The sequence below is a fragment of the Cydia strobilella genome, chromosome 18 (assembly GCF_947568885.1).
Source record: "Cydia strobilella chromosome 18, ilCydStro3.1, whole genome shotgun sequence".
NCBI classification, from domain to species: Eukaryota; Metazoa; Arthropoda; class Insecta; order Lepidoptera; family Tortricidae; genus Cydia; species Cydia strobilella.
Window position 1 is genome coordinate 10,753,433 of NC_086058.1, and position 12,832 is coordinate 10,766,264.

Below are 12,832 nucleotides of genomic sequence, written 5' to 3' on the forward strand. Positions count from 1 at the left end.
ATTTTCTGATTGCGTTTCTGTGGCGAGGTTTCCGTCAATGGATTGAGTGAGTTACTTACATAAGAATATTGATGGTCACTTCATATATTGGTCGTTTGGAAGATATTTGTCACGTCAAAGGCAACCAGGAAGAAAACTTTACTATAGGTACGTAAGTAAGGAACACATTACTGCATATTACCCCAGAATAGGAATCGAACATTAGGTAGGTTAATAGAAGTTAGGTAAGCCTATATGTATAAGTAACGGACGTCCCGTTTTCTTATGTTCTGCATTTTATTTCCCGTAGGCACCATAACTGTTACTTTCTCTTTGATCTGATGGATGACTGGTAGACGGCATGGTAAACGAAGGCTTTATATCATGATTAAAAAAAATCATTAAGGAGGTAAATATTTTTCACTATCACGTTTTTGCGTCGAGTGAATATTTTTCACTCGCCGCAAAAACTTGGAATATGAGTAGGTATAGGTATGGATTTAATTAACTATTGCATAACTATTGCAAATGTATACGTATTCTATTTCTGTAGATACGCCCGGTCAATGACTGCAACCGACGCGATTCGACCGTTCATCAATTCATCATAACAGGAACTACGAAATGGAAATGCATGCATCGACACTATGTCGCAGGGAGATAGTTTTTGGTAGGTAATTTATTTTAAGAATAGTTATTTATTTTTAGATTTTGGTTTTAAGCTTTATAGTTTAGCTATTAAATTATGTTAATTCTTAGTTCCAATAAAGGTATAGTTTACCATTATTGTCATTGGAATTGGAAAAAGTATTTTTCCCCTCACTAGCTCGGAAAGCTGTCTTTTATCCTTTAATACAAGCGGGGAAAAACGCATTTTATCCACTAGTGGGGAAAGTAATTTGACCTTGGATAGAGCGTGTTTAAGTAGCTTTTGACAGATAACAAAACGTAAAACGCTCATAATAATGGTTCGTTCGATATTAATTATCATGAATAAATGGTTTGAGAATTTAATAAAAAATACCAAATTTAGATTTATTTAATGATTTTAAGTCATAAACCTTGAATTGCATAAGAAACTTTTGTTTTTTTTAATGATGTTGAATGTTATTCTGAACGCACAAGTTGAGTCGAACATACAATACACAACTTCCAGAGTTTTCTGTTATAATATCGTATTATCGTAAAAAAATTAGTGATTCCAGTGATGAAGATGATCTAACGCCTGTGGATGTTGCACTTTTCTCGCTATAGTGAGGGGAAAAGTTTTGTGTTACACACGGGTGCAAATATATTTTACTTCTCGTGTGTTGAAACACTCGTTACGCTCAGGATTCTATTTTAGAACCACTCGCTTCGCTCGTGGTTCAACTATAGAATCCTTTCGCTTGCTCGTGTTTCAATTCCACACTCGCGGGTAAAATACAACTTTGCACCCTTGTATAACAAATAACTATTATTACTAGGTTATTTTTAGCAAATACATAATAATTAAAGTTTAAAACTTAAACTTGCTTAAACTAAAACCCGTTCTAAGCCATGCCGGGTCCAAAGGTTACCATCACACTAGCAGCGTTACCCCGATGTATGGCGATGGAGCCCGTTGGACAAGCCATGACTCAGAACGGGGGCCATTTTCCGTAAATTCATGTAACTTTAGTCTACAACCTACAACTATATGGTCCAAATTCAAGTAGGTACGTGTAAAATATGTGATATATATAATTTTTAAATTATAGCTAAGCTCAAAAATAAATGCTTTAAGTATAATTTAAATAGGCGCATCCACGGCGCATCAATAATCAACGTTATATATTGGACAATAAAGTTGTAGGACTATTTATAATTACCCGAGTTTATAGTTTGTGATTTTGTTTCAATAGTAGGTAACGAAGGGAAATGTAGTGTTATCAGACAGTAAATCGTAAGGTGACAACCAACTCACAAATAACATATAAAAAATTATTAATTATATATTTATAAGATCCCCCTCCCCCAAATTGCGTTACGGAATATTTGAACGCCCCTAAGACGCTGCGTTACGTAAGACGCAGCTGAGTTTTGGTTGTCACCTTACGAAATATTCTGAGAGCAATGACCCTAGTTTCGGCTAATAGTGATAATTAAGTCTAAACTAGTGCTGAACTTTGGACAGTTTTATCTAAACTGTTCTACTAATTTATAGAGTAGGTACGTAATGCAGTAGAACTAGCAATGTGCAAGTTGCAGAACATTCTCAAAATCTCTGGAAACATTCATCAGAAAATTTTCATACTAGTTTCCACTTAGAAAGTTCCCGTTCAGATTTGGGATTGTTACATTTGTTACCTACTCAATGTTCTTAACTGTTAAAGACTTTAAATTAATAGAATCTCTTACGTCACTTATTGGCGTCTATTTCAAGTGTCATAGAAATACTATTTTGGACAAGCTTGAAATTTCAATTGCTTTTTGTCTTATAGGTAGGTACAATACCAAGTACTTAAATATAGGTATTCAGATTTCATATAACGTTGTAAGAAGCTTAACAAGTAAGAGAAGCCTCTAGTATTTTGATTATGTATGTATTTTGACGTTAATAAATAATAATATATCAGTTTTGTACACAATTACTGACGAAGGGCACTGCTGAAGTTTTTCTTTATTTACTTTTATATTAATTCTTTACATACCTACCTATACCTACTTGTCACAGCACAGAAAACCGCCTAGTCACAGTCATCAATTTTGTTGCGGTCATAGACTACATCCTAAAATTCTTATGACTCCGCATTGTTAAGTTATGTTTATAAGAACACGGTTACCTACTACACTTACTACATCAGCGCTCTTATTATGTGACCTACAGACCCTACAGTCATGTACAGGGGCGTCGATTTCATATACTATAATTTAGGTAGGTAAGTAGTATTTTTCACAGCTTAATTACGGACTCACATGCTTTAGTAGTAGTAGTAATCACTTTTCCCCTCACTAGCTCGGAAAGCCGTCTATTATCCTTTAAAACAAGCGGGGAAAAACGCATTTTATCCACTAGTGGGGAAAGTAATTTGGCCTTGGATGGAGCGTGTTTAAGTAGCTTGACAGATAACAAAACGTAAAACGCTCATAATAATGGTTCGTTCGATATTAATTATCATTAAATAAATGGTTTGAGAATCTAATAAAAAATACCAAATTTAGTTTTATTTAATAATTTTAAGTCATAAACCTTAAAATTCCATAAGAAACGTTAGATTTTTTATAATGATGTTAAATATAATTCTGAACGCACAAGTCGAGTCGATGCAATTTCAAAACGCATCGTTGACATTTCATACGTCAGAACAGAAATGTCAACATTGTCAACAAAATTTTTACTGTTCTCACCGACTCACGTAAAAATCAGAATTTCTAGTGTTTTCTGTTATAATATCGTAAAAAAATTAGTGATTCCAGTGATGAAGATGATATAACGCCTGTGGATGTTGCACTTTCCTCGCTATAGTGAGGGGAAAAGTTTTGTGTTACACACGGGTGCAAATGTGCAATGCAACTTTGCACCCTTGTATAACAAATAACTATTATTGTACACAACACAGGTTTACAAAAATAAATTACAGTAATGGAAGTACAAAGGCGAATATCTATACTATACTATACTTATCCCTATAACTCGTATAAGGGATCTCTTCCAGCTAATCTTCGAAGCTGCTTTATCTAGTGAGTAAGTGATCTATGATTAAAGTAAATACAAAACGGTAATCATCGTGTAAACATAACACCCTAGATATCGTGCGTCAGTGGTTACAATTATGTACATATGAAATCACGAGCCACTTGAATTCCACTTGTCCCCATCTTGAATAATTAACTGTGTACTTGGTTTTATTTGTGTGTTTGTGAATTTGGAATTCTGAATGAGTTGCTAAAATGTTGACGTGATTCAGACCTGTACCCTGTTTATCAAAACTTACAAGCCTTGTATTACAAGCATTTTGCCTGTAAAATTTTTCATTATTACAAGTATTTGTTCATCAAAACTGCACTTGTAAATTACAAGTTACAAGTGTAGTTTTTAATTTCACAAGTATATTTTTACACGTATATTCGTGATTTTGTTTATCAAAAAATTCTGCGTAAGTTACAACTTGTAAAAAATCATGCAAAAACCTTAGAGTGCCCGGCGACCCTCCATTCCGTATTACAAGTTAACGAGTGTCGGGCTCAGTATTTTAAATATAAATTTCTCTCTCTCTCTCTCAATTTCAAAATTCTGCCGCTAATGAATACTTGTCCAATTATAGTTTCAATAGACGGGAAATGAGCGGAAAAACAATTTTGTCGCTACTATTTTTATTGAACTTTTCATATCAGGCACAGACAATATACCATTCAGCCATGCGTTTAAGTAGAGCATAATCGATTTAAAAAAAAAACTGTGACATGGCGGGAAAAGTCTATTTGTAAAAAATCACCCTGAACATTTCACAAAGCGCTCATGCAAAGCTAATATTAGATCGCAATATAAATATAATATGGTACTTCCGAGAGCTAGCACTTTAATATATAAAAAAAGCATATTCATATCCGCTATTAATGTCTTTAATCATCTGCCTAATGAAATAAAAAGCCTCGAAGGAAATACCTTTAAAAGATGCTTAAAAAAGTTTTTAATAGACAAAGTCTTCTATAACCTAAAAGAATTTTATAACTCTGTAAACCTAAATGTGTATTAAAATTTAGTTTAAGATAAAATAAATTGTATGCCCGAAAAGGGTAAAACTGTTGATACCCATAAAAAAATGTACCTAGCTATACTTCTTGTACCTACACAGTTTGAACAATAAATGTTTCTGATTTCTGAAAGAACGTGACGGCCATAGACATAGTATAGTAGTTATAGACATGAAACCGAGCGACCAGGGGTAAGAGAAAGACATATTCATGTATTGACAGGTTAATGTATGGCAGCATAATCCTTTTTCTCTTTCACCCTTATAAATTTCGGTATTTCGCCATCGCCTCCTACCTATGCTGCCATAACCCGACCATGAAAAAAAAACCCGGTCGGTGATAAGGACAAAGCATGGCACTATTTTCTCTTTCCTCTTATAGGAATCGCAATAAGACTATCTTTCTCTATCAAAGAGTGTCAGGCCCTTGGTGACGGCACATTATTTTGATTTAAGAACTTACAAGTGGAATTTACAAGGGTCCAATTGTACAAACCTTGTAGGTTTTTTTGATAAACATAATTTACACGAACTTGTAAAAAATTTCTTGTAAAGTGTAACTTGTGAACTTGTAGACTTGTAAGTTTTGATAAACAGGGCACTGTGCTCTGTTTCTCAAAAGCTTGTAGCTTGTAATTGTAATACCGTGCGTACTCCTTAGTAATACCGTGCGTACGGTTACCTGTCATAATTAACGTTTCTACGTAAATACTCGTATTATTTTACATAAAAGGAAGTTAAAAAAATGAGTTCAAGATCATTTTCTACAGCTAAAATAATGAATGAAACTGAATGTTAACCTTCATGTAAGTACGCATGCATAATAATAATTGACTGCCGACTTTGTTTACCTCAAAGTACCTATACTAAGATAATTAGATAACAATTACCTAAGGCGAATTCCTTTATTTCAGTAAGTAAGTAATACCTACACATTCACTAGGAAAATACTACGTCAGTGTAATATTTATCAACGGCATTATGTTTTCTGTCATTTAAACCCGGATACGATTAGATTATGTATTACCTGTGCGTCGCATCAATAGGTATTTTTATCGGGTTTCGTCTGTGGAAACACGCCTTTTTTATTATTTTTCCCCTCACTAGCTCGGAAAGTTGTCGTTAATTCTTCAATACAAGCGGGGAAAAACGCGTTTTATCCACTAGTGGGGAAAGTAATTTGACCTTGGATGGAGCGTGTTTAAGTAGCTTGACAGATAACAAAAGGTAAAACGCTCATGATAATGGTTCGTTCGATATTAATTATCATTAAATAAATGGTTTGAGAATCTAACAAAAAATACCAAATTTAGCTTTATTTAATGATTTTAAGTCATAAACCATAAAATTCCATAAAAAACGTTTGTTTTTTAATAATTATGTTAAATATAATTCTGAACGCACAAGTTAAGTCGATGCAATTTCAAAACGCATCATTGACATTTCATACGTCAGAAATGGCAACATTGTCAAAAATCTTTTACTTAAAAACTTCTCACGTAAAAGTACAGAATTTCCAGTTTTTTTGTTATAATATCGTAAAAAAAATGAGTGAGTCCAGTTGATGAAGATGATCTAACGCCTGTGGATGTTGCACTTTCCTCGCTATAGTGAGGGGAAAAGTTTTGTGTTACACACGGGTGCAAATGTATTTTACTTCTCGTGTGTTAAAACACAACTTTGCACCCTTGTATAACAAATAACTATTATGATATCAGACTTAAGCTGATTGTGATAAAATAACAGGTCATGTCTAGTTTCTGAATTAGCAAATTCGTGCGCAGTATCCGTGTAATAACAGACTAATAACATGTATTAAATTTATAGAAGTAGGTATTCTATTAGGTAGTAGGTAGTTAGATGAATGTTCTAGAATACTGTTCTGCCGTTTATGCGTCGCAGTAAGTCATAATTACATAGTTGAATACGGTGCATGGACTTTGGACTACGATTTCCATTTCCATTTGAAACGTGTCGCTCGTTGCTTACCTGTGTAGGTATTATGACGCGAGCGATCGAGAAGTCATAGACATTTCACATTATAAATCCATCCTACCGATTCTATGATAGATACTTATATAATAATTATTATTGGTTGTTTATATTCTTCTTTTATGAATATTTATATACCCTACTGACATTTAATACCTATCCGTGGCAAAGGTTTTTAATTATTAAAAAAATACAGACATTTCTTGAGTTAAAAATTAATTATTAATTCTCAAAGGGCAATAAGTAGCCTAACCTAAAAAAAACTGAAAGCGCAAATATTTATTACAGTACATAAGGTGCTACTTTCTCGCACTAGTGCGTCAAATAGCACTTTTCGTGCATATGTCGAAAGTTTAAAGGGCCATATGTACTGTAAAACGTTGTACGATACACGTGCGAATAGGTAATTCGCAACTCGTGTCGATTTAAAACACTCCCTGTGGTCGTGTTTTAATTTATCGCCACTCGTTTCGAATTTCCTCTTTTCCGCACTTGTATCGTAAATAACTATTTACCCATAGTATTTAAGAGGATACATTTATAGTCATTTTTCCACACAAAATTAAGTTCTCGACATATTCCTCTGGATTTTGGGCCTAGATGAGTGATTTTTTAAATATGAGTTCAATATTACCAGATCTATCTTTGTTACCAGTATATATGTATAATTGTATATGTGTCAGTGCGTTTTGCTTTTTTTGATATTTAGTCATACTTGTTATGAACAAAATGCTGCACTTCATGATAAAAGCAAGCCGCTTTGCACAGTGATAGTAGGGACCAAACTGAGCGATTTGACCCGCAGCAGCGGCAGTTTCACCCCTTAGGAACAGAGATGGCACCACTTCTTTAAAAAATATTTCAAAAAATTCTACAAGCTAAACCAATGAACCGATTTTAATATTTAATATCTCAAATGAAAGCTCATTATATACATTACCTTTAAAAAATACTCAAAAAATATATGCTGAATACTTTCGACAAAAAACGGCATCTTAAGTTTTTTTTTTACTCGATTTTTAGTTTTTACTTGATTTCTCAAAAGAAAATGTATGAAACAGGAATAGTTTAATGAATGTGTATATTACTGAACATATAACAAGTATTATAACAAAAACCCGACACCGATACCTCTCATACTTCACGAAATATGAAAATTTGAATGTGAGTGTAAAGTTCTTCAAAATATATTTATAAAAAATCTACACGCAAAACTATTTGACCGATTTCAATGTTTAATATCTCAAATAAAAGCTCATTATATATATTACTTATAAAAAATACTCAAAAAATATATACTGAATACTTTCGACAAAAAACGGCATCTTAAGTTTTTTTTTACTCGATTGATAGTTTTTACTTGATTTCTCAAAAAAAAATGTAAGGAACATGAATAGTTTAATGAATGTATATATTACTGAATAAATAACAAGTATTATAAAAAAAACCGACATAGATACCTTTCATTCTTCACGAAATATTTAAGTTCAATTATGCACGCTCTTACAAATAAATTTATTTAGAAGAAATCTTCAACCGCAGTAAGTGCACTGATTTTAATATGAAATGTGTCATATGAAAAGAAATCACCCAATTTATTTTAATAAATAAAAAATAAATAAATAAAAACCGAATAAACTTTTTTTCCTGGTGCTGAATTACAAAAAAATATAACAAATCTAAAATTAGAAATTATTTTTTTATTTAGCCCTTGAAGTGGCAGGAACCGCCTCGCGGACAATGAACGTCATTTAAATGTGGAATTTGATTAATTCAAATAAACTCGAAATTCTTTCAACTCAAAAATGACGTATGCCACTTGAAGTGACTAAGTGATATTTGTAAACAAAAAACATATGTCCTCTTCGGGTTCACCGGTAGATGTAGAACTGAAAAAGAAAAGTCGTTTTGAAGTACTCTTACCATTCCAATACTACATAATCATTGATCATACATTAATTATTTTTGTGCCTGTAGATTACTGTTGAATTATTTTTGAGCCTAGTTGATTACCATTAAACCTATAATTTTGTACCAGACCTATAATCAGTGGTCAGCATGCAAAATAACCCTGGATTTGAAAATGACATTAAACGCTCTGAAACCAGAATTTTCCATACCATGTCCATCACCTTGGGGATGGACTAAGGAAAAAGAAAGTTGGACTCCAGAATGGTCGACAGTTACAGCGATTTGGTCGCAATTAAGCCTCTTGGACCATTGTGGCTGCAAATCTGGCTGCGAAACTATGCGTTGTGGGTGTCGTTGCGTCAGCTTACCATGCACAGCCCAGTGTAAATCATGCAAATGTGGCTTTACAAATCAAAATTAAGTTAATGTAATTTTCAATCCAGGGTTATTTTGCATGCTGACCACTGATTATAGGTCTGGCACAAAATTATATGTTTAATGGTAATCAACTAGGCACAAAAATAATTCAACAGTAATCTACAGGTACAAAAATAATTCATGTATGGTCAGTGATTTTGTAGTATTGGAATTTATCCGAAGAAGACATTTTTCCCCTCACTAGCTCGGAAAGCCGTCTTTTATCCTTTAAAACAAGCGGGAAAAAACGCATTTTATCCACTAGTGGGGAAAGTAATTTGACCTTGGATGGAGCGCGTTTAAGTAGCTTGACAGATAACAAAACGTAAAACGCTCATAATAATGGTTCGTTCGATATTAATCATTAAATAAATGGTTTGAGAATCTAATAAAAAATACCAGATTTAGCTTTATTTAATGATTTTAAGTCATAAACCTTAAAATTCCAATTTAAACGTTTGTTTTTTAATAATTATGTTAAATATAATTCTGAACGCACAAGTTAAGTCGATGCAATTTCAAAACGCATCATTGACATTTCATACGTCAGAAATGTCAACATTGTCAACAAAAATTTTACTTAAAAACTTCTCACGTAAAAGTACAGAATTTGTTATAATATCGTTAAAAAATGAGTGATTTCAGTTGATGAACCCTAACGCCTGTTGATGTTGCACTTTCCTCGCTATAGTGAGGGGAAAAGTTTTGTGTTACACACGGGTGCAAATGTATTTTACTTCTCGTGTGTTAAAACACTCGCTACGCTCAGGATTCTATTTTAGAACCTTGCTCGTGTTTCAATTCCACACTCGCGGGTAAAATACAACTTTGCACCCTTGTATAACAAATAACTATTTTTTTATATTTTTGGACCTATGGTTCAAAAGTTAGAGGGCAAACACATTCTTTTTTTCGGAGCGATTATTTTCGATCACTTTAAAATATTTAGATCAGAACGATTTCACTCACTTTTGTTTTTAATCGCTTTTGGCCACATGTTTTATAGTTTGTCAAAGGAGTGTCTCATTTCAAACATAGACAGAAAGAATCATACTATCTTTGTCTTACACTAGTACTAGCGCCCAAAAGAAAGGGATGGGAGGGGAAGGGATTCCTGGTTGTTACTGACAGACAAATTGGTTTGACCAACTATAGTTCAGATTCTTCGGAAAGCGATTAAAAACAATAGTGAGTGAAACCGTACTGATAGAATATTTTGAATTTCGATCACTTTATCAAAAACTGTTTGTTATAGACCCCTCTTCGTTTGAAAATACCTATCCAACGACGCCCCAGCGCTCCACATTATAGAATTGAAGCGAAAAAAGTTATATACATCCTCCTTTACGTGTAGGGCAGGTACCCTTAAATTATTATTAATTTTATTTTAGTTTAAATGGTTCCTAGTTGACTACGGAACCCTAAAAAGCAGAGGCAAGGAAATTGTGGAAATGACCGTGGAAAGCGGAAAATAATGGAGGTTGTAATTACACAACTATACTGTTGTAAGTCACTAGTCTTCAAGGTTTTAAGACTACCTATGGGTGGACACGCTATACATCAAAAATCACTTGCGTATCTATGTGTGAACGGCACATCTGTGCACGCGGCATGCGTCATTGTGTGAGTACCATTTTCTAAAATTGTATTTTTTAATATCCATGGTTATCTGCCAAATTACTTTTATCAGTCTATCGATAACGGTTAGTGCTGGTGCAACCGGACCTAAGACTACGTAGTACCTATTATCTTACCTTCCTTTCTTTACAGTCATAATACTTTCATATACCTATTTGCAATCACTTATGGGAATTTTGTTTATACCTAACCTACATTTCCACTCGCTTTACCTACCAACTATATGAATTACTTCCAAGTGTCCATAATTAATAAGTTGTTTTCCTTTGTCCTGTCTCTGCTACTTGCATATATGTCATATGCGTTGACGACACAATGTATTGTCTAATTGAACTGTACCTACATACATAAATAAACGCCCTGTAAAAACAATAGCTTTCTCAATAATGAATAACTAGGCGAGGTTGAAAAGAAAAACGTCAAACAAACTTAGTACTTATCAAAACGTAATATTTACTGGATTTTTTTATACCTAATTTAATAATGAGTGTAGTTACATTGATCTTACTGCCTATTATAAACCTAGGTAAGTACTGTATTACAGCCATATACCTATTACAGTCGATAGAAAAATGTTGTTATTGAGTTAGCGGGTAATTCCCTAATTTGGTTTTGTTTGTTAAGCCAGTTTTTGCTATAAGTAGGAAAAACCGGTTATATATATTAGTTTTCTATGGTGTTCATTTTACGGTTTCGTCTCAGTTACTTATTTAAAATTGCCTTATTGATGTTATGCGCTTTTTGAACTTGAGGGTAGATAGATTCCAATAAAAACTAAGGTTACTGTCAAAATAAGTTCAGATTGGGTATTTTTTACCTACCCGTAGATAATGACTTGTAATAAATTATATGCCATGCCATTGAAATTAATTTTTAGAAAGTATCTAGGTGCCTACACTCGAACTCAACTGGAAGTATGTATAAGTACCAGGAAATCGAAACCAAATCTTCTGAAATATTTAGTAGCTGTATGCTTTAAGCTAAGTGTACCTATATATTGATTTAAGCTAAGAATACCTATTACTGATTTGCTGATATATAGGTAAGTTATCTAACACAATACCTGTGTTAGGTACTCTTAATCTTATTATCGAGTTCCTGATTGCAAGAACATTGTTATTGATAAAGTGCGAATTTGGTTCAACCTGATAAAATTTTGATCGATTAAGCGTAGTAGGTGGCGGGAGGTGTGTACTTTTGCACCTTACTACTGACGTCAAACCGTAGATAATATTTTAATGCCGGCGGTGGGTGTGTTGTGTGTCTAAATGCTATTATGATGCGGACGAATTGACAGTACACTCTATAATTAAGTTTGCTTGGCGGGTCGGGTTGTTTTGTAACTTAGTTGGATTACACTTCCAAGGTTTCGTGTTGTACTGGTGCGTTGTTGTGAGATGTGGCATACCCCACCAGGCGGTACGATCGATAGCACGCTTTCACGCGAGTTCAACTTATACTTAATTCATCAACCGTCCGCAGAAACGGATACTATTTTCCCTTTTTTTACACCAAAAGGAGATACAGACATGTATTCAATTGCTGAGGCTACCCTAGCTTTCATTGTTCTTTATCTATTTTCGTTCCTATTCGAAGTTGTAACGGGATTAGTGGTATAGCAATGAAACGGTTAAAAATTAAATAGCTGTAAAATGTGATACTTATTTAAATCTATTTTTTTTTTAATTTTAATTAATATGTAAGCTACGTTCTAAGTCAAACTATCAATGCAATGTTAGATAAATCTAAGTGTTAATTATTTATTAAATTCATTTATCCATCTCGTCGTGCACTGCTAAATCATGTAAGTACTTAGATAATTACCTATAAATTCTACCTGTAATCCAATTAACGTTTTAGTCAAATTACTGTGTTGCTAACCTAACAGTTTGGATATTAAGAGAGAGAAAGGGAGTTTAATCTGTCTTAGTGAATTTGTCATAATGCCCGATGCCGCATTTTTATCAGTTTCCCGCGTATTGTACTGTGATGCTATCAGCGCCATCTATTGAGGAGTAGCAACATTTACTGTAGATTGTTCGAGTAGACCTTTGTTCAAAGTAGACGTGCACGTGTTTGTTACATAACTTAATTACAACTTGAAACTGTGATTGTTAAATTATTATTTGAATGTTTGTGTTTCAAAATGGATCTATTTATTTTAATTCCACTTAATTGAA